We start from the raw sequence: 21,270 nt of genomic DNA, 5'->3' as shown, positions 1-21,270 counted from the left end.
TTTGATTTCTTGCATCACCCATTGATTGGATTCCGCACAATCAATAGGGTTGTTTGATATCATTGAAAGATCCGGTTATTACGGGACTTACAAGTGGTATCAGAGCCATTAGAACCTGTTTCTAGGCTCGGTGTGATATCAAGGATTCAAGATTTTCGTTGTTTTTGGTTTGGTGTTCTTCGCGTTCTTCGTGTTCTTCGTAGTGTTCATCCGAATTTTATTGAAAATTCCTTTATTTTGGTGTTTTTGATCTTCTCAAAAGGTGTTAACAGATTGGTCCAAAATTTTAAACTTTACAACATTGTTTTTAAAAGATTTGATAAAATAAAAAAAAATTGATTTGAAAATCCAAAATTTTTGGAATAACAACTGTTTCCTAATATCCCTCTAAGATTCAGCTAAAATTTTGGAAAAGGTTGTTTCCCCACGGTTTCGAGTCCCTTCCTTTTTAAGGAAACAGAGTGCATTTGGTCTCGACTCAATAACATCATTTTCATATCATTGTCTACACTACGGTCTCGAGTCATTTCCAACAACTTCACAGCAGTCTCGACTCATCATCATCACCGTCTCGACTCATCTTCAAGAAAGGTCTCGAGTCTTCTTCTTCCAAAACGGTCTCGAGTCGCAACCTCGGTTCTGACTCACAACCACCTTCACAGGTCTCGAGTCCCATCTTTTGTGGTTTCGACATCACTGTTCCGATTCGCAATCTTCATCATCTGTAAAGCCTGTATTCAGTCATCGGTTCCGATTACAGTATCACAACCATCACCATCATTCATCATCTCCGACCAACTTGCTTGGTTTGGTGTTCTTGTTCTTCGTGTTCTTTGTAGCGTTCATCCGAATTTTATTGAAAATTCCTTTATTTTGGTGTTTTTGATCTTCTGAAAAGGTGTTAACTGATTGGTCCAAAATTTTAAACTTTACAAAATTGTTTTTAAAAGATTTGATAAAATAAAAAAAATTGATTTGAAAATCCAAAATTTTTGGAATAACAACTGTTTCCTAATATCCCTCTAAGATTCAGCTAAAATTTTGGAAAAGGTTGTTTCCCCACGGTTTCGAGTCCCTTGCTTTTTAAGGAAACAGAGTGCATTTGGTCTCCACTCAATAACATCATTTTCATATCATTGTCTACACTACGGTCTTGAGTCATTTCCAACAACTTCACAGCAGTCTCGACTCATCATCATCACCGTCTCGACTCATCTTCAAGAAAGGTCTCGAGTCATCGCCTCACGGTCTCGAGTCTTCTTCTTCCAAAACGGTCTCGAGTCGCAACCTCGGTTCCGACTCGCAACCACCTTCACAGGTCTCGAGTCCCATCTTTTGTGGTTTCGACATCACTGTTCCGATTCGCAATCTTCATCATCTGTAAAGCCTGTATTCAGTCATCGGTTCCGATTACAGTATCACAACCATCACCATCATTCATCATCTCTGACCAACCTACTTCATCGTTCTGGTCATCCTCTCGAGTTCATAACTGAGTTCATATCTGTGTTGATCATTGTTCACAAGACAACAAGATTGTCATCTTCAAGCTTTCAAGGTCTTTTTTTTATATCAACTTCCACAGTTTCGACATCGGTTTTGATTCAACACCGAGGTTTCGAGTCCACAACAGAGGTTCCGAGTTAAGATTTTGAGTTCTCGAGTCTGATCACTATCATCATCTTCTAGCTCTTGACTCACAACCTCCATTAATCTTCACAAAGATTTCGTGTTACACCATACCGCCGATCACCATTCATTATCTCCGGCTACCATCATTGTCATCATCAAGCTTCGTCTTCCTTTTTTCTTCTTCTCGGACGACATCGTATAACCTCCGCGATAATATCATCTCCGACCATTGTTAAACCACTGGTCGCCGTCATCACGATTCGATCGAAAAAGACAAACGGCTTTTGCATTTGCCATATTAGGGTTTAATATCTATAATTTTTATATTAATAATCATTTAGTAATAATTACCTAATCATTGATTTTTAAAAATAATAATAATAATTAGTTTTCTTATATATTAATTAAAAAAAAGGTTTATTTTATATATAAATAAAAATATATATATATATATTTAAAGGGTTTATATATATATATATATATATATATATATATATATATATAAATGGTTTGTTTTGTTTGTTGGGTTTGTGACAAGTGTTGACAGATTTTTGAGGTACGGTTCAGAAAGCGGGATCATTCACGTGCAAAGGGTTTGAGTTAGCAAGTACACAGGTTCTTGCTTTGGGTTTGTGTTGAGAAAATAGTTAAAAGCGCACATTTTGGGGGATCAAATCTTAAAAATGTCTTCTAAGAGAGAGGTGCTTGAGCAGGAACTCCAAGGATTCAGATACTCATATGGTGAATCTATAGAAGCACTTACAGGCAGGTTTGCTGAACTGCTCTCTAAAATAAAGAAGGCGGAGATAGTGGTGTCTACTCGCATGAGCAACAGAAAGCTTCTGGATGCTATAAAAGGGATTCCAGATCAGGCGAACTGTAGTTGGTTTAGAAATGTTAATCAGATAATATTGATAACCGACAACAACTGTTACAAAATGAAGTCAGATGAGCTGATCTCACTCATCAAATCATATGACAATGCTGACAAACAGTTTACTCAAGGCAACACATCCACTGCAGTTTGCTCATCCACACAAAATTCAGCATTTATGTTTAACAAACCCATGGATCAAGAAGTTACTCGTGATCATGAAGAGATACTTTCTGTATTTTGCACTCCTGAGTGTAGAGAAAGAAATGAGGCATATCGGTTACACAACGCTGAGCTTATACAAGATTACAATGACATTAAAAGAAAAAATTTCACGTTAGCTAATAATGAAAAACTTTTTAAAGAGAAAATCGAAGCTCAACGAAAAGACATCATTAAACTCAAGGATGATCTAAGTGTAAAGACTTGCCATTTCTTAGAAGCTCAGGAGAATATATGCATTTTGACTAAAGAACTGGAAAATGTCAGAGATAGATATCAAGTAAATGAACTCAATATTAAAAAGTTTGATTCTTCCAGCAAATTAGTCAAAAATCTGTGTGATCAACAACTTGCATACAAGAAAAAGAAGGGGTGTGGGTTGGGATTCAATCAAGTTCCTCCTCCTTATAATGACAACTACACATATTTACCCATGACTGAGGAGGAATTAATGAATGAGAACAAGATGGCTTACGGTCTTAAAATTGATAAGTCATCAATCAACAACAGACCTGTTGATAAAGGAGCGACTCCTTCGGTAAATCTTGTTTCAAAGGGTACTTTTGATCCTAATGCTTCGTCTTTCCCTGCAGATGAAGTTAAAGTTGAAGGTGTCGTTGGAGACGAACAAGCATCAAATTCTCATGTGTGTGACATTTTTAGCTCATTTTTACACTCTATGATGAATGTCAGGCCTGATGGTTTGGGCGAAAACGTTGATGCTTGTGTAACAGAGACTGAAACAGCAAACGAAACGAATGAGCCAGCTGAACCATCAGATTTCAAATGCGAATCACCTGAAGCAGCTGATTCTGAGAAATTGGAATTAGTTGATTCTAGTGAATTCACCTCAAGAGTGTCATGTGCAGAACTATCTTGTGCTGAAAATTCGTCAAATGTCTTAGCTGAAGTTTCTGCTAAAGTTTCTAGTATTTCATCCAACAAACCAGAAGTCTCGGATCCTACCAAAGCTGATGAAGTGAAAACTGATGTGAACAAGGCTCCAAGTGCGCAAGCTGAACAGTCTGAACCTTCTGTTAGTGATGAAAAGGTTCAGATCAAGCAACAAGAGCCGAAGCAAGCAAGTAAAGGACGCGGAAAGAAGAAGCCTAAACATCAAAGACAAGCAGGCTCTCCACAGTCCTCAACGGGCAGCAATAGTCCTCAAAAGGCCCGTGATGTGAGAAATACTTTTGTTAAGCCAGTCAGTAATGGCAAATGTGAAAAATATGCATTTGACTGTGCTAACAAAGCTTTCGGAAAGACTGGTGAGATTCCTGAACAAGACTTGCAGTCTCATCAAAACAAGAAGAATCAAAAGAAATCTCCACCACAGAAGGCCCCGACAAACGACAAGTATAGGCATCCAAATTCATCTTCGTCTGCTGGAAATGTGCAACAAAAACAAGTACAAAAAGGACTGGTTCATCCTTCAGGGCCTGCAAGAGCTACAGAAGCTGATCAGAATGCCTTCTACGTGAAGAGACAAACATGCTTCAATTGCGGCACCGCTGGTCACATTGCTCGGAACTGCACAAATCGTCCCTACGTACCCTATTATATGCAAAATCAGAGGGTTACACCAAAGGGTAACTACCATTCTAAGCCAATGAAGGTTTCTTCACCTAAGGCAATGAAGAATGTGAATCCCAAGGTTAAACCTTCTGATGGGGATTGGAACGCTGCCAAAAACAAACGCAAAGCTGTTCAGGAACAAAAATCTGTTTCCAAAACTAACAAACCTGAAACAGCTAAAGTTGCTCAACCGAAGGCAACAAATACGTTTGTTAAACCGAAACAGATTTGGAAACCCAAATCTAAAGCAGCAATGTCTCCAATCCTTGAAATTAAAGGGGACTTGTGCTTGAAAGAAGTGTCTTATTTTGATGCTTCAGGTAAACCCAGGACCACGATGGCCTGGGTACCAATGTCTTACTAATCTCCTTAGTTTTCAGGAACAACCAAGGAGGAGTTGTTGACAATCTCTGGAATGTTGATAGCGGTTGTTCCAGAGATAAAAACGGGTAACATTTCACTGTTGCAAAAAGTTCAATTTTTTTTTTTTTTTTTTTTTTTTGCAGATGATATGCTTCCTTTGGAGGAGATTAGAGAAGTAAGATAAGATCAGCAAAAGGTACCGTTTAAATTCAGTACTTTGATTTGAATTTGACTAGTCTTCAATCTGATGATAGAATGGTTAAACAAAAACATTTTCTCTCTTTTTCTTAGTTTATAATTTTGTATATAAAGTGTCCTTTATCTAGGAAATGGTAAATTTGCGCAAAAATACAAGATTTATGCACCAATTTAGGGGGGAGAGGAACATATAGATAGATATAGAGTTGAGGGGGAGAAAACTCAGAAAAGAAAAACACAAAAAGAGTTTGCTGTATATATATGTATTGCTTTAGGGGGAGAAAATGAGAAAAATACAAAAACATTAGAAAAATGAAAAAGCCAAAAAGATATATTGCATGATATGGGAAGTGAAATAAATGTTTGTGTTAAAGGGTTTTGACTAACACATGTAAGGTGCCATAGCTGAAAAGACTAGGATCTACTGCGATATGTCGATAGGCTTGACGCTCAACATGATAAAAGTTACCAAGTGATATAAACATAACGAACTATGTACCATATGGGTAACATACCAACGGCGCATGATTTTATGGTCTTAAATCTTGCGTTGATAGATAGCCAACATCTGAGGTTTCAGGTCTTTATATTGTTGAATCATCCGGGGATATCTTGGTTGTCCTTCTGTTCAGAACTAAAATTGTACATGACCCCAGGAAAGAAAGTTACTTGGAATTAGCTCATTTCTATTTGAATGTCTGTATGTTGTCCCGATACACACAATTTTGATCTGATTCTGAAATCTTCTCTGAAAAAAGTCGTGTACCTCCTCTGCTGCATCCAGATACAGGCTGACCTGGAGGTGCTAGGCAACGACAGCTTCTGCTGTATCCAGATACATGCTGACCTAGTTGTATGTTATCGCGCTATAGATCTAATACACCCGAAAGAGGCCCTCAAGTGCCCAAAAGAAACCCCAAGAAACCTATATCAAATTGAGAAAAACTCATTTGATCTGTATATTATATCATCTCTGAAAAAGATCTATTCTGTTCTCTTCTCAACCTACTCCCAGTTAAGATTTCAGAAATCTGGATTGGACTTGTGAAATATGTGGTAGGGAAGATACTTGCATGATACAGTGTGTTGTTTATATTTCCAGGATTTGATTAGTATTTATTTGGGTGTTCATTGTTAAGAAATCAAAACATGATAAAACAGATTATATGCAGACCTAGACACAGTCAGGATATCTTAAAGGATGACATCAGTATACTCACTTGCTACGATGAATCGTTGTGCTTACCTTGATCGCGGGGGTATGCCTTGGAATGGGACACACGGGTATAATAGTATAATATTACCTTAAGCATATCACGAAGTTGAAAATTGAAAGTTGAGCGTTAAAGTTTAAGTGGACAAACATATTGGCAATCGCATAGACCAGTTTGATTAGGTTCGTACTGAAAAGTGTTCCTTAGTCTGCCTGAGAACGAATTTTGATCCCATTGCAATTGTAATTGTATATTATGGTAGTTGTTTATATTTTGAGTTTTTATTTGCTTTTAGTTTTTAAATTAAAAAATAATAAAAAAACTATAAAATCAAAAAAATCCAAAAATAGAGTGCTTATTTGTTTTTCTTAAAAATTAAAAATATAACCGTTCTTGAAGATTTGACTGATCATCAAAAGTTAAAAGAATTTAAATTATGAAATTTGATGTACCTAGTGTTCATATGGTACTCTCCCTGTTGCATAAGAAATGTTTGCCTATGAGTTTGTGAGCATGTGCAGAACTTGATTTCAATCAAGAACAGGGGTTGATGAAGACTGAGATACTGTTAGTTGCTGAAGAAGCCTAAAGCGTCACAAGAACAAAATGTACCTGAGTCAGAAGAACTGGATACGAAATGCCGTCTGACAGTGAAAGTACATTCGAAGAAGTACCGTGAACCTGCTTGAAAGACAAAGATTGTAGAAGAAAAGAGCTGCTGAGAATCCTCCTCTCACATTCTTTTCGACAAGATTTTCAAGCAAAGTTGATCGTGATCCTCATATGAAGCTAACCACAAGAGCTGAAGAAAGAGACCCAGTGCTGAGAGTTCAGAAGTCAAGAACTTCCACAACATCTGCAGCATTGCGACGACCATAGATTTCGTTGAAGACGTTGCTAAATTCAAGTTATGAAGACAATTTGATGGCATCAGTCTAGGGGGAGATTGTTAGGCCCTAAAGTGTGAGACTGACGCATTAAATTAATACAACGGGCTACGGTTACGAACTGGGCTTTACCGGGTTAGTTTATATTAGGTTGTGGACCTTTATAGGTCACTTCGGCCAAGCTTTAGGCCATGTGGGTCAAGCAGGCCCAAGGGGAGCCCATGTAGGGAATTGGGCTTGAGTTAGTATAAAAGCAAGTTTCTAACTTGTTTTTAGGTTGGAACTTCATAGTTACAAAATTCCTCTAGAGTTAGAGAGAGAGGCGATTGGTTGTGAGCTTGTACCAGACGATTTTGCTTGATCAAGTAATAGAATCGTGTGCAAGTTTAAAGGTTATTTCGGTGTTCTTGTTCTTTTCGTTTTGATTTCTTGAATCACCCATTGATTGGATTCCGCAGAATCAATAGGGTTGTTTGATATCATTGAAAGATCCGGTTATTACGGAACTTACAACCAGGATGGGTGACCCCCTGGGAAGTCCTCGTGTTGCAACCCCATTTTTTTCGTTTTTTGGTTTATTTTATTTACCGGTCGATGTGTCTTTGGCGTAGCATGCGAGTGGCCGTTGATGTGGGGAACGGGGCTACGGGGTGCCCGGTGGCGCGCTTTCGATTTAAACACGGTTTACCGTGCCGAAGGCTCGTCGGTGCGGGAGACGGATATGGGGAGACGGGCCCGCTGGTAGATGTTGGACTGACGTGCCCTTAGTTTATTGGAAAGCGTGAGAGCTTATTGACGGGAGTGGCCGCTTTTGTCAAAGGAAGGCTATGACAAGTCGCGCGCGCGCACGGCGGGCCCGAGACGCGTAACGTAGGCCACACATGAGAGCATAGGTGGGCATGGGTTCAAGGCATGGAAACGTATAAAGGAATAAGGAGCTTGTATTCTTTCGGTTGCGATCATACCAGCACTAATGCACCGGATCCCATCAGAACTCCGCAGTTAAGCGTGCTTGGGCGAGAGTAGTACTTGGATGGGTGACCCCCTGGGAAGTCCTCGTGTTGCAACCCCCTTTTTTCGTTTTTTGGTTTATTTTATTTACCGGTCGATGTGTCTTTGGCGTAGCATGCGGGTGGCCGTTGATGTGGGGAACGGGGCTACGGGGTGCCTGGAGGCGCGCTTTCGATTAAACACGGTTTACCATGCCGAAAGCTCGTCGGCGCGGGAGACGGATATGGGGAGACAGGCCCGCTCGTAGGCGTTGGACTGACGTGCCCATACTTTATTGGAAAGCGTGAGAGCTTATTGACGTGAGTGGCCGCTTTTGTCAAAGGAAGGCTATGACGAAGGCGCGCGCGCGCACGACGGGCCCGAGACGCGTAACGTAGGCCACACATGAGAGCATAGGTGGGCATGGGATCAAGGCGTGGAAAGGTATAATGGAATAAGGAGCTTGTATTCTTTCGGTTGCGATCATACCATCACTAATGCACCGGATCCTATCAGAACTCCGCAGTTAAGCGTGCTTGGGGGAGAGTAGTACTAGGATGGGTGACCCCCTGGGAAGTCCACGTGTTGCAACCCCCCTTTTTTTCATTTTTTGGTTTATTTTATTTACCGGTCGATGTGTCTTTGGCGTAGCATGCGAGTGGCCGTTGATGTGGGGAACGGGGCTACGGGGTGCCCGGAGGCGCGCTTTCGATTAAACACGGTTTACCGTGCCGAAGGCGCGTCGGCGCGGGAGACGGGCCCGCTCGTAGGCGTTGGACAGACGTGCCCTTAGTTTATTGGAAAGCGTGAGAGCTTATTGACGGTAGTGGCCGCTTTTGTCAAAGTAAGGCTATGACGAAGGCGCGCGCGCGCACGGTGCGCTTGAGACGCGTAACGCAGGCCACACATGAGAGCATAGGTGGGCATGGGTTCAAGGCATGGAAAGGTATAAAGGAATAAGGAGCTTGTATTCTTTCGGTTGCGATCATACCAGCTCGAATGCACCGGATCCCATCAGAACTTCGCAGTTAAGCGTGCTTGGGGGAGAGTATTACTAGGATGGGTGACCCCTGGGAAGTCCTCATGTTGCAACCCCCGTTTTCTCGTTTCTTGGTTATTTTATTTACCGGTCGATGTGTCTTTGGCGTAGCATGCGGGTGGCTGTTGATGTGGGGAACGGGGCTACGGGGTGCCCGGAGGCGCGCTTTCGATTAAACTAGGTTTACCGTGCCGAAGGCTCGTCGGCGCGGGAGACAGATATGGGGAGACGGGCCCGCTCGTAGGCTTTGGACTGACGTGCCCTTAGTTTATTGGAAAGCGTGAGAGCTTATTGACGGGAGTGGCCACTTTTGTCAAAGGAAGGCTATGACGAAGGCGCGCGCGCGCACGGTGGACCCAAGACGCGTAACGTTGGCCAGGCCACACATGAGAGCATAGGTGGGCATGGGATCAAGGCGTGGAAAGGTATAAAGGAATAAGTAGCTTGTATTCTTTCGGTTGCGTTCATACCAGCACTAATGCACCGGATCCCATCAGAACTCCGTAGTTAAGCGTGCTTTGGCGAGAGTAGTACTAGGATGGGTGACCTCCTGGGAAGTCCTCGTGTTGCAACCCCCTTTTTTTCGTTTTTTGGTTTATATTATTTACCGGTCGATGTGTCTTTGGCGTAGCATGCAGGTGGCCGTTGATGTGGGGAACGGGGCTACGGGGTGCCCGGAGGCGCACTTTCGATTAAACACGGTTTACCGTGCCGAATGCTCGTCGGCGCGGGAGACGGATATGGGGAGACGGGCCCGATCGTAGGCGTTGGACTGACGTGCCCTTAGTTTATTGGAAAACGTGAGAGCTTATTGACGGGAGTGGCCGCTTTTGTCAAAGGAAGGCTATGACGAAGGCGCGCGCGCGCACGGCGGGCCCGAGACGCATAAAGTAGGCCACACATGAGAGCATAGGTGGGCATGGGATCAAGGCGTGGAAAGGTATAAAGGAATAAGGAGCTTGTATTCTTTCGGTTGCGATCATACCAGCACTAATGCACCGGATCCCAACAGAACTCCGCAGTTAAGCGTGCATGGGCGAGAGTAGTACTAGGATGGGTGACCCCCTGGGAAGTCCTCGTGTTGCAACCCTCTTTTTTTCATTTTTTGGTTTATATTATTTACCAGTCGATGTGTCTTTGGCGTAGCATGCGGGTGGCCGTTGATGTGGGGAACGGGGCTACGGGGTGCCCGGAGGCGCGCTTTCGATTAAACACGGTTTACTGTGCCGAATGCTCGTCGGCGCGGGAGACGCATATGGGGAGACGGGCCCGCTCGTAGGCGTTGGACTGACGTGCCCTTAGTTTATTGGAAAGCCTGAGAGCTTATTAACGGGAGTGGTCGGTTTTGTCAAAGGAAGGCTGTGACAAAGGCGCGCGCGCGCAAGGCGGGCCCGAGACGCGTAACGTAGGCCACACATGACAGCATAGGTGGGCATGGGTTCAAGGCGTGGAAAGGTATAAAGGAATAAGGAGCTTGTATTCTTTTGGTTGGGATCATACCAGCACTAATGCACCGGATCCCATCAGAACTCCGCAGTTAAGCGTGCTTGGGCGAGAGTAGTACTAGGATGGGTGACCCCCTGGGAAGTCCACGTGTTGTAACCCCCTTTTTTTCGTTTTTTGGTTTTTTTTATTTACCGGTCGATGTGTCTTTGGCGTAGCATGCGGGTGGCCGTTGATGTGGGGAACGGGGCTACGGGGTGCCCAGACGCGCGCTTTCGATTAAACACGGTTTACCGTGCCGAAGGCTCGTCGGCGCGGGAGACGGATATGGGGAGACAGGCCCGCTCGTAGGCGTTGGACTGACGTGCACATACTTTATTGGAAAGCATGAGAGCTTATTGACGGGAGTGGCCGCTTTTGTCAAAGGAAGGCTATGACGAAGGCGCGCGCGCACGGCGGGCCCGAGACGCGTAACGTAGGCCACACATGAGAGCATAGGTGGGCATGGGATCAAGGCGTGGAAAGGTATAAAGGAATAAGGAGCTTGTATTCTTTCGGTTGCGATCATACCAGCACTAATGCACCGGATCCTATCAGAACTCCGCAGTTAAGCGTGCTTGGGGGAGAGTAGAACTAGGATGGGTGACCCCCTTGGAAGTCCACGTGTTGCAACCCCCTTTTTTTCATTTTTTGGTTTATTTTATTTACTGGTCGATGTGTCTTTGGCGTAGCATGCGAGTGGCCGTTGATGTGGGGAACGGGGCTACGGGGTGCCCGGAGGCGCGCTTTCGATTAAACACGGTTTACCGTGCCGAAGGCGCGTCGGCGCGGGAGACGGATATGGGGAGACGGGCCCGCTCGTAGGCGTTGGACTGACGTGCCCTTAGTTTATTGGAAAGCGTGAGAGCTTATTGACGGGAGTGGCCGCTTTTGTCAAAGTAAGGCTATGACGAATGCGCGCGCGCGCGCGGTGCGCTCGAGACGCGTAACGTAGGCCACACATGAGAGCATAGGTGGGCATGGGTTCAAGGCATGGAAAGGTATAAAGGAATAAGGAGCTTGTATTCTTTCGGTTGCGATCATACCAGCACGAATGCACCGGATCCCATCAGAACTTCGCAGTTAAGCGTGCTTGGGGGAGAGTATTACTAGGATGGGTGACCCCTGGGAAGTCCTCATGTTGCAACCCCCTTTTTCTCGTTTTTTGGTTTATTTTATTTACCGGTCGATGTGTCTTTGGCGTAGCATGCGGGTGGCCGTTGATGTGGGGAACGGGGCTACGGGGTGCCCGGAGGCGCGCTTTCGATTAAACACGGTTTACCGTGCCGAATGCTCGTCGGCGCGGGAGACAGATATGGGGAGACGGGCCCGCTCGTAGGCTTTGGACTGACGTGCCCTTAGTTTATTGGAAAACGTGAGAGCTTATTGAAGGGAGTGGCCGCTTTTGTCAAAGGAAGGCTATGACGAAGGCGCGCGCGCACGGCTGGCCCAAGACGCGTAACGTAGGCCCCACATGAGAGCATAGGTGGGCATGGGATCAAGGCGTGGAAAGGTATAAAGGAAATAAGGAGCTTGTATTCTTTCGGTTGGTATCATACCAGCACTAATGCACCGGATCCCATCAGAACTCCGCAGTTAAGCGTGCTTGGGCGAGAGTAGTACTTGGATGGGTGACCCCATGGGAAGTCCTCGTGTTGCAACCCCCTTTTTTTCGTTTTTTGGTTTATTTTATTTACCAGTCGATGTGGCTTTGGCGTAGCATGCGAGTGGCCGTTGATGTGGGGAACGGGGCTACGGGGTGCCAGGAGGCGCGCTTTCGATTAGACACGGTTTACCGTGCCAAAGGCTCGTCAGCGCGGGAGACGGATATGGGGAGACGGGACCGCTCCCAGGCGTTGGACTGACGTGCCCTTAGTTTATTGGAAACCCTGAGAGCTTATTAACGGGAGTGGCCGGTTTTGTCAAAGGAAGGCTATAACAAAGGCGCGCGCGCGCACGGCGGGCCCGAGACGCGTAACGTAGGCCACACATCAGAGCATAGGTGGGCATGGGTTCAAGGCGTGGAAAGGTATAAAGGAATAAGGAGCTTGTATTCTTTCGGTTGCGATCATACCAGCACTAATGCACCGCATCCCATTAGAACTCCGTAGTTAAGCGTGCTTGGGCGAGAGTAATACTAGGATGGGTGAACCCCCGGGAAGTCCTCGTGTTGCAACCCCCGTTTTTCGTTTTTTGGTTTATTTTATTTACCGGTCGATGTGTCTTTGGCGTAGCATGCGGGTGGCCGTTGATGTGGGGAACGGGGCTACGGGGAGCCCAGAGGCGCGCTTTCGATTAAACACGGTTTACCGTACCGAAGGCTCGTCGGCGCGGGAGACGGATATGGGGAGACGGGCCCGCTCGTAGGCGTTGGACTTACGTGCCCTTAGTTTATTGGAAAGCGTGAGAGCTTATTGACGGGAGTGGCCGCTTTTGTCAAAGGAAGGCTATGACGAAGGCGCGCGCGCGCACGGCGGGCCCGAGACGCGTAACGTAGGCCACACATGAGAGCATAGGTGGGCATGGGATCAAGGCGTGGAAAGGTATAAAGGAATAAGGAGCGTGTATTCTTTCGGTTGCGATCATACCAGCACTAATGCACCGGATCCCATCAGAACTCCGCAGTTAAGCGTGCTTGGGCGAGAGTAGTACTAGGGTGGGTGACCCCCTGGGAAGTCCTCGTGTTGCAACCCCCTTTTTTTCGTTTTTTGGTTTATTTTGTTTACCGGTCGATGTGTCTTTGGCGTAGCATGCGAGTGGCCGTTGATGTGGGGAACGGGGCTACGGGGTGCCCGGACGCGCGCTTTCGATTAAACACGGTTTACCGGGCCGAAGGCTCGTCGGCGCGGGAGACGGATATGGGGAGACGGGCCCGCTCGTAGGCGTTGGACTGACGTGCCCTTAGTTTATTGGAAAGAGTGAGAGCTTATTGACGGGAGTGGCCGCTTTTGTCAAAGGAAGGCTATGACGAAGGCGCGCGCGCGCACGGTGGTCCCGAGACGCGTAACGTAGGCCACACATGAGAGCATACGTGGGCATGGGATCAAGGCGTGGAAAGGTATAAAGGAATAAGGAGCTTGTATTCTTTCTGTTGCGATCATACCAGCACTAATGCACCGGATCCCATCAGAACTCCGCAGCTAAGCGTGCTTGGGCGAGAGTAGTACTAGGATGGGTGACCCCCTGGGAACTCCTCGTGTTGCAATCCCCTTTTTTTCGTTTTTTTGTTTATTTTGTTTACCGGTCGATGTGTCTTTGGCGTAGCATGCGAGTGGCCGTTGATGTGGGGAACGGGGCTACGGGGTGCCCGGAGGCGCTCTTTCGATTAAACACGGTTTACTGTGCCGAAGGCTCGTCGGCGCGGGAGACGGATATGGGGAGGCAGGCCCGCTCGTAGGCGTTGGATTGACGTGCCCTTAGTATATTGGAAAGCGTGAGAGCTTATTGACGGGAGTGGCCCTTTTTGTCAAAGGAAGACTATGACAAAGGCGCGCGCGCGCACGGCGGGCCCGAGACGCGTAACGTAGGCCACACATGAGAGCATAGGTGGGCATGGGTTCAAGGCGTGGAAAGGTATAAAGGAATAAGGAGCTTGTATTCTTTCGGTTGCGATCATACCAGCACTAATGCACCGGATCCCATCAGAACTCCGCAGATAAGCGTGCTTGGGCGAGAGTAGTACTAGGATGGGTGACCACCTGGGAAGTCCTCGTGTTGCAACCCCCCTCTTTTCATTTTTTGGTTTATTTTATTTACCAGTCGATGTGTCTTTGGCGTAGCATGCGGGTGGCCGTTGATGTGGGGAACGGGGCTACGGAGTGCCCGGAGGCGCGCTTTAGATTAAACACGGTTTACCGTGCCGAAGGCTCGTCGGCGCGGGAGACGGATATGGGGAGACGGGCCCGCTCGTAGGCATTGGACTGTCTTGCCCTTAGTTTATTGGAAAGCGTGAGAGCTTATTGACGGGAGTGGCCGCTTTTGTCAAAGGAAGGCTATGACGAAGGCGCGCGCGCGCACGGCGGGCCCGAGACGCGTAACGTAGGCCACACATGAGAGCATAGGTGGGCATGGGATCAAGGCGTGGAAAGGTATAAAGGAATAAGGAGCTTGTATTCTTTCGGTTGCGATCATACCAGCACTAATGCACCGGATCCCATCAGAACTCCGCAGTTAAGCGTGCTTGGGCGAGAGTAGTACTAGGATGGGTGTAACATTTGTGCTTGAAATCTTTATGAACAGTTCAATTATCAATAAAAAATGTTATTTGATCCCAATGTTTGTTTGGTTGTGTTTTACATTTTTCATGTTTTGACTTTTGTTCGATTTTAAACTCTACATCGCTTTCTGGAGAAATTATACGCAAACTTGTGCGTAAACGTACTCAGTTTAATGCGACAAATACTCCGGTACATCAACATATACTCAACATACCTTAAATAACCTTTACATAACTTAGAAATAAGTTTTGAAGGCTTTGGTATGGTAAAAACAAGATAATTCGCTTACAGGGACTAAACTTGACAAACTGCGAAAGTATGCCAATTTGAACTGTAACTAACATTCCGGAACATGACCATAAGTTAAACACACCTTAAATATCCTTTATAAAGCTTAGAAATAGGCTTTGAGGTGTTCGGTGTGCTAAAATAAACTTTTGGATCATTCAGGGACTAAAAGTGTCAAAAAATGCATAAGTTTGCACTTTCGCGCATAACTTACGTTCTGAATACATCCGGACATCCAAAAATTTATGTAAGCATCCTTATATTATGCCTTAGTGTTTGGCATGAGAAAAATCCATTCGTCGCGCATTTTGGATCGTTTTTCGCGCTTATGCGCATTCCGTCGTAATTAACCGAACATCGCGATCGTACGACCAAAAGAACCAACATCCGGCATATTTTTGAGCATGTTTCATGTCCTCAATGTTTAAGCATCATTTTAGGGCCTTAAAGATGGCTTAACGGGCCTTAAACATGTCGGAAATGGCCCTAAACCTCAACAGGGACCTAAACTGTCAATTCTGAAACTTGGTTTCTGATCAGGACTCCCATGCGGGGCGCGTAAGCCCTGACTAAATCCTTACGCGGGCTGCGTCAGACCTACAGATGCAGAACTCGTTTTTTTGCTGTTTTTGGCCTTTCAATCACTCCAAAGGGCAATGCCCCTTCACAATCTCTGGAGTTAGGGTCATAATGTGATACCACAACATCTTGACAAGTGTACAATGAGATCATGGCACGAAATTCAAGAAACGATCCTAACGGTTTTGCTTTTCCTATAAATACCCCCCCCCATTTGGTGCAAAACCCACAAAACTGATCAAAGAGCTCTAAGTTGATGCCATTGCTTCATACCTGAGCTCCTGGATCAAGTTTAGCTTTCGGGGACCCTTCGTAAGTGTTCTTTCGTTCTTTTAATCGCTTTCTAGTGCTAAAGTCAAACTTTGTTTGACTTTCTGCGTTGACCAGCTTATGGTCAACACGAAGTTCGTTGGAACTTCATATCGTGAGCGTGATCACGATGGTTATAGTCCGTAGTGACTATACCTACTGATTACCACGTTATCTAGGCTCAGTGACGAGTCGTAGTTTCGGCCAAAATGCGCATTGTTGCGTATTTTGTAACCAAACTACTCGTGAGTATCAAAACCGTTTGTTTTGATACCAAACCTGTTTTCTAAACTTAGTTAAGCATGTTCTAACATGCTTAGCTCGTCACTTTTAGTTTAGTGCTTATATAGGGTCGTAAGGTAAGCGATCTAAACAATCGCTTACACTTTCGAACCCGACCCATTTGGTCGATCATTAGGATCCGACCAAACACATTAGGTGACCATAGCTGTAACCTTCCGAGGTTATACCTTATGGTCACGATCTTAGGCGTTCCAAACGCGTTCTACGCGAACGACGCGTTAAGGTAGCATAAGCTACCTAAACGGGTCGTAATGGGTCGTAAGCACTTAGGTTAGGTTTCATTTTAGTATAAAGGCTTTGTTAAACCATATTACACGAGTCTCATACTCGTTTGGTTTACGAACCCGCATACTATCTGATCCTCCGATTTAGGTCCGGTATATTAACATAGTTACCTATATTAGGTGCCGTTTGATATTCCGTGATCTCTAGCATTATTTGGTTGTTATACAAGAACTTCAAAGCAATCTCAAGTGAGTACATTGAACCCCATCTTTTACTATTTTCTAAACCGTTTTGGGGTGAAACACATGTGCCTACTTGTTACTTTTATGCTTTCAATGTTTTCATATCATATGCTTATTATGTTCGTTAGTACATACATAGTACATGATTTCATTGTGTTTATGCTATGTATGTCCATTGTGTGCATACTTAGTACAATCGATTTACAATACATTTTCATGCTATGTATGCCCATTGTGTGCATGCTTAGTACATTGCTTTACATTACATTTTATGCTATGTATGCCCATTGTGTGCGTAATAAGTACATTATTTTACATTACATTTTATGCTATGTGTGCCCATTGTGTGCATACTTAGTACAATTATTCATCACATGCTTACATTTTGGTATGACATTTGGTTTGTTCAAATGATACAATGTACATTCATTAACATTAGCTACGCCACTCGTTAGTAGGTAATAGTACCATAGGACTTGACAACTCCCATTCCTGAAATCTCGGATTTGTTTGGATTGGAAGGAATGACCGAATTCGATAAACAATAACACATATAGACCTTTAATTTGTTTAGAGGTCTATCATCACAGTCACAAAGGCTTGAATGTATGAATTTCCACAATACCACATAAATGTTCGTATCAGTATAGCATGCAATTGTTCCACAAAACATAATTTTGACTTAAACTATGTTTAATTCAATACCTTGTTTTTGTGCATGTTACCATGGCCCATTTGATATATTTTCACGTGCCATACATGATATTTTGGATACACATTACAAGGATTTACACTAAACATAAACAATTTGACATTGATATACACATTTGGTGGTTTCCATTAGACATGAACATTTTGATATGGTTTACACAACACTTGACAATTGATTCATATATGAACAATTTACATGGTGGTTGGTTTGGGTAAATGGTTTGAGTAACGAGGCGTGTGTAATATGATACAAACATGGTGGATACGCCGCTGGTACTTCCTATACATAAGTGTTTGTATGGTATTACATATCGTAGCATTACTTGAATCATTTCAAATTAGACATGTAACATTTTATACAAATTACATACTTTTTACAAGACAATGTTTTACAAACAACTTATCTTATTCAACTCATTTTACTTGATTATTCGTTCAACCTTACATTTATCTATACATATCATCTGATTTTATCGTTTTTCAAATGATTTACAAGACAAAACAATTTACAAAGTTCATGACTGACTGTTATTAAACGTTTTCTTTAAACTCAAGTCATGAATCCCATTTTCATAAAACCTATGTATCTCACAGGCATTTTTATGCTGACGTACCTACTTTCACATATGTTTTCAGGAGCTGTTGCTTAGGATGAATTTCGGGTTGGAGACCAAGTTCTATTGTTTAATTCACGACTTCGATTATTTCCTGGTAAGTTAAAATCTAGGTGGTCAGGACCTTTTTCCGTCACCCATGTTTTTTCACACGGTGCAGTAGAAATTAAAACTCGAAATGGGGCACCATTTAAAGTCAATGGCCAACGGCTGAAACTCTACAGAGGATCCATTGAGGATGAGGAAGAGGAAATCGCACTACAAACGGTCAACGAATAAACTCGTACCCGACATGTTACAGGTAAGTGTACGTTCAAAACCAGTGAATCATCTAACCATTTTTCGGAAATAAGGGGCATGCACACGAACACAAAAAAAAAAAAAAAAAATTTCAAAAACTTCGCCCGGCACGGGGCCGTGTCCGCTGGACACGGGGCCGTGTCGAGGCGACTGTCGGGATAAATCCCTCTTTTCTTATCAGTTACACCATTCCACACGCCCCGTTTAGCCGAAAACTCTCTGGTTAGAGGCGATTTTCTGCAGATTTTCAACGTCACCACCAAATCTAACAACGTCAAGGTATGATTCTATCCTTCTTATTAGTTAGATTAGTTACTTGCATGTAGTTAAAACATCAAAAATTTGGGAAAAATCTAGGGTTCTTCATGTTCATCCGGATCGAACTCAAAATTTTTGATGAAAATTGTTAGTATTAGTTTAAGAATAGAGTAGTAGAAAGTAAATAGACATGTATTGTTGATAGATTCGTCCGATTTCCAACTAAAAACCCAAACCCTTGTTCTTGAACCGAAAAACACGAAATTGAAAGGGTAAACGGTTTGTTATGGGAAAAATGACACTTAGGGTTTCATTTTCGGGGGAAACCGCTACTATTGGGCTAAAAATTTTCAGGTTTTCGAAACCGGGACGAAAAATGGAACTTTTGGGTTACAGACGCCCGGACACGGGGCCGTGTCCAGCCCACTGTTTGCAGTTTCCAATCCGATTTTCCTGGTTTTGTACTAACTTTTTATGTATTCTTTTCAGATGTCGAAATTCACAAGGTTTGGCGCAAATGAACTGGTCGCAAGGGCACGATACGAGGTTTTACAAACAAGACCCGAAGAGTACCCAAGACGGGCGTGTACCGATTTGCTAACCATGGTGAACCAACTGGACCGCTTCAACAACATTGTGAGGGGTCCACTGCACGTCGCATTGACTGCCCGACTTCGGTCGGTCCACCAATGCACAATGGAGTTCTATAGCACCTTCATCTTCAACTCGAGGCGCGAACCATTTGATCATGAGGCGGTTGAATTTCGATGTGGAGGGACCACCTATAGAACCTCCATGGCGCAGTTTGGAGCCATCATTGGGCTATACAATGATGAAGAAGCGGGAAATGAAGAGAATACAGGGGGGTTAAGAGACTTGGATGCAACCGAACGCCAAGCCGCATGGGCTCAAATAGGTGAAGGAATCTACAACCCGAGCAGCACAAAGAGCACCAAACTGAGGGACCCGTTATACCGCTACATCCACAGGCTCCTCACGTACTCGCTGAACCAACGCCATGACAGTAGTGGCGTTGTTGGGTTGAAAGATTTAGTTGTCCTTCACTGCATCCACAACCAGAAGCCTCTCGATGTTCCTTACTTCCTACTGCGAAACATGCACTTGAACCGCCTTGCCTCTGCTCCTACACCAATCTTCTTCGGGGGATGGGTGTACTGTCTTTTCAAGCACTTCACGAATATCCCAAGGTCCTTCGAAAGGAGTCCATGGTCGGGACGGGTCGATTATCATATTTGCCGAGCCATGAACTTGCTTTATGAAGCGGAGGACGGGACGGTGAGCTTTCAGAGGACGCAAGGCTACGCATGGAACCCGCAGGAGGCTCTAGTTCTTCATGCACCACCTCCACATTTCCAATACCCACCCCAAGGCGATCCGGGTCAATCCTCCTCTCAAGGAGGCGGTTTTCCTAATTTTCAAAGTTTACATGATCTTTTGCAGGAAAACCTTATGTGCACCAGGAACACCTACAACCTCGCCAACAACACATACCACCGGGTTGGAGCTATCGAGCGCAGCGTCAACGATATACAAGATGATATCGGTAGCATCCGGGAGTACATGGCGAGGCAAGGGGGTGGAGGTGATGGTAGTGATGAAGACATGGAGTAGGAGGATGGGAGGAACAAGGGGCTGGCTGGTAATGAGCCCACAGGTTTGATTGCCCTTCTTATCCATCAAACAATTCATGGCCTGCGTGCCAGTTGTCGAACAATTTACTTTCCTTAACTACTTTTTTATCTTTATTTTGTTTTTATTTTATGTTTGGATAATGTTTGACAATGGTAAATTAGGATGGTTTGTGCTTGGTTGGTTGGTATTGAATGATTAACAGGTGCAATGTAGGGGTTCGAGTGCTAAACATTAGTACTTGCAGCCCCAGGAGGGAGAAACCGGGAGAAAACCTTATTTTTCAGGCTAACAGACTGTCCACACGGGGACGTGTCCAGCCGACACGCCCCCGTGTCCATCTCCCAGTTCTGCTGTTTGGCTACTGACCTGCAAATTTTTGCCAGACACGAGGCCGTGTTCACTCAACACGCCCCCGTGTTCACCTTCTGTAAGTTTTTCGTTACTGGCAGTTCACCACGGGGCCGTGTCCAATGGACACGGGGCCGTGTCCAGACTGCCAGTAACACAAATCTTTGCTTTTTAACACACTTTTATACATTCTAATCAACCAAAAATATTATTTTTGGACACATTGAGGACAATGTGTAATTTAAGTGTGGGGGGGATGCTAAAACCTTGAAATTTTGCAAAATCCTAAACACAAGCCTTACACAAAACTCTATTGGAACCGCTAAACACCCCAAATTTTTTCAAAAAACTTTTTCTTTTTTTTATTTACTTGTCTTAGTTTAAGTTGGGAAGAACAAGTTCTAAAAAGGTTATATTTTTACAAGTTTACAACCGATAGCGTCGTGATAAAAAAGGAACCAACATAAGAAAATTATGAAACGGCATAACAAGTCTAGTTTAAAATTCGATTATATATGCTTGGTCACATTAAAATCCCATTCCCACAAAAGTGAGTTTTGAGCCTTTATTGAGCATAAAAATACACATATTTAGATTAAATGCTCATTTTTCGTTTCTTGTGTGAATAGCCGCTCGGTCCTTACAAATCTAGAACTTGCCACGACAATACATTCCCGGTCCTTACCAACTTAAACCCAAGTAAGTAAATGATGGAGGCATTAGGACTAACTATTTTTTTTCAAAACC

General features: G+C 44.2%; 13 non-coding genes and 1 pseudogene across 13 annotated transcripts; all 14 read left to right on the top strand.

Moving 5' to 3' along the window:
• The first annotated feature begins 7,916 nt into the window (after positions 1-7,916).
• LOC118487030 lies at positions 7,917-8,035 on the top strand. Its single transcript, XR_004880197.1, has one exon. It is a non-coding gene; the product is annotated as a 5S ribosomal RNA (ribosomal RNA).
• A 395-nt stretch (positions 8,036-8,430) lies between these two features.
• LOC118487101 lies at positions 8,431-8,549 on the top strand. The gene has a single exon (XR_004880266.1). It is a non-coding gene; the product is annotated as a 5S ribosomal RNA (ribosomal RNA).
• A 383-nt stretch (positions 8,550-8,932) lies between these two features.
• On the top strand, positions 8,933-9,050 carry LOC118487105. The gene has a single exon (XR_004880270.1). It is a non-coding gene; the product is annotated as a 5S ribosomal RNA (ribosomal RNA).
• Positions 9,051-9,450: 400 nt separating this feature from the next.
• On the top strand, positions 9,451-9,569 carry LOC118487096. The gene has a single exon (XR_004880261.1). It is a non-coding gene; the product is annotated as a 5S ribosomal RNA (ribosomal RNA).
• Positions 9,570-9,965: 396 nt separating this feature from the next.
• LOC118487074 lies at positions 9,966-10,084 on the top strand. Its single transcript, XR_004880240.1, has one exon. It is a non-coding gene; the product is annotated as a 5S ribosomal RNA (ribosomal RNA).
• Positions 10,085-10,480: 396 nt separating this feature from the next.
• LOC118487093 lies at positions 10,481-10,599 on the top strand. The gene has a single exon (XR_004880257.1). It is a non-coding gene; the product is annotated as a 5S ribosomal RNA (ribosomal RNA).
• Positions 10,600-10,993: 394 nt separating this feature from the next.
• On the top strand, positions 10,994-11,112 carry LOC118487106. Its single transcript, XR_004880271.1, has one exon. It is a non-coding gene; the product is annotated as a 5S ribosomal RNA (ribosomal RNA).
• Positions 11,113-11,508: 396 nt separating this feature from the next.
• On the top strand, positions 11,509-11,626 carry LOC118487102. The gene has a single exon (XR_004880267.1). It is a non-coding gene; the product is annotated as a 5S ribosomal RNA (ribosomal RNA).
• A 395-nt stretch (positions 11,627-12,021) lies between these two features.
• On the top strand, positions 12,022-12,140 carry LOC118487098. Its single transcript, XR_004880263.1, has one exon. It is a non-coding gene; the product is annotated as a 5S ribosomal RNA (ribosomal RNA).
• Positions 12,141-12,536: 396 nt separating this feature from the next.
• Positions 12,537-12,655, top strand: LOC118487104. The gene has a single exon (XR_004880269.1). It is a non-coding gene; the product is annotated as a 5S ribosomal RNA (ribosomal RNA).
• Positions 12,656-13,050: 395 nt separating this feature from the next.
• On the top strand, positions 13,051-13,169 carry LOC118487018. Its single transcript, XR_004880185.1, has one exon. It is a non-coding gene; the product is annotated as a 5S ribosomal RNA (ribosomal RNA).
• A 396-nt stretch (positions 13,170-13,565) lies between these two features.
• On the top strand, positions 13,566-13,684 carry LOC118487063. Its single transcript, XR_004880229.1, has one exon. It is a non-coding gene; the product is annotated as a 5S ribosomal RNA (ribosomal RNA).
• Positions 13,685-14,080: 396 nt separating this feature from the next.
• On the top strand, positions 14,081-14,199 carry LOC118487041. Its single transcript, XR_004880208.1, has one exon. It is a non-coding gene; the product is annotated as a 5S ribosomal RNA (ribosomal RNA).
• Positions 14,200-14,595: 396 nt separating this feature from the next.
• LOC118487112 lies at positions 14,596-14,705 on the top strand (annotated as a pseudogene).
• Positions 14,706-21,270: the final 6,565 nt, after the last annotated feature.

The sequence above is a fragment of the Helianthus annuus genome, chromosome 14 (genome assembly GCF_002127325.2).
Source record: "Helianthus annuus cultivar XRQ/B chromosome 14, HanXRQr2.0-SUNRISE, whole genome shotgun sequence".
NCBI lineage: Eukaryota > Viridiplantae > Streptophyta > Magnoliopsida > Asterales > Asteraceae > Helianthus > Helianthus annuus.
This window is presented reverse-complemented; position numbering and strand designations above follow the sequence as displayed.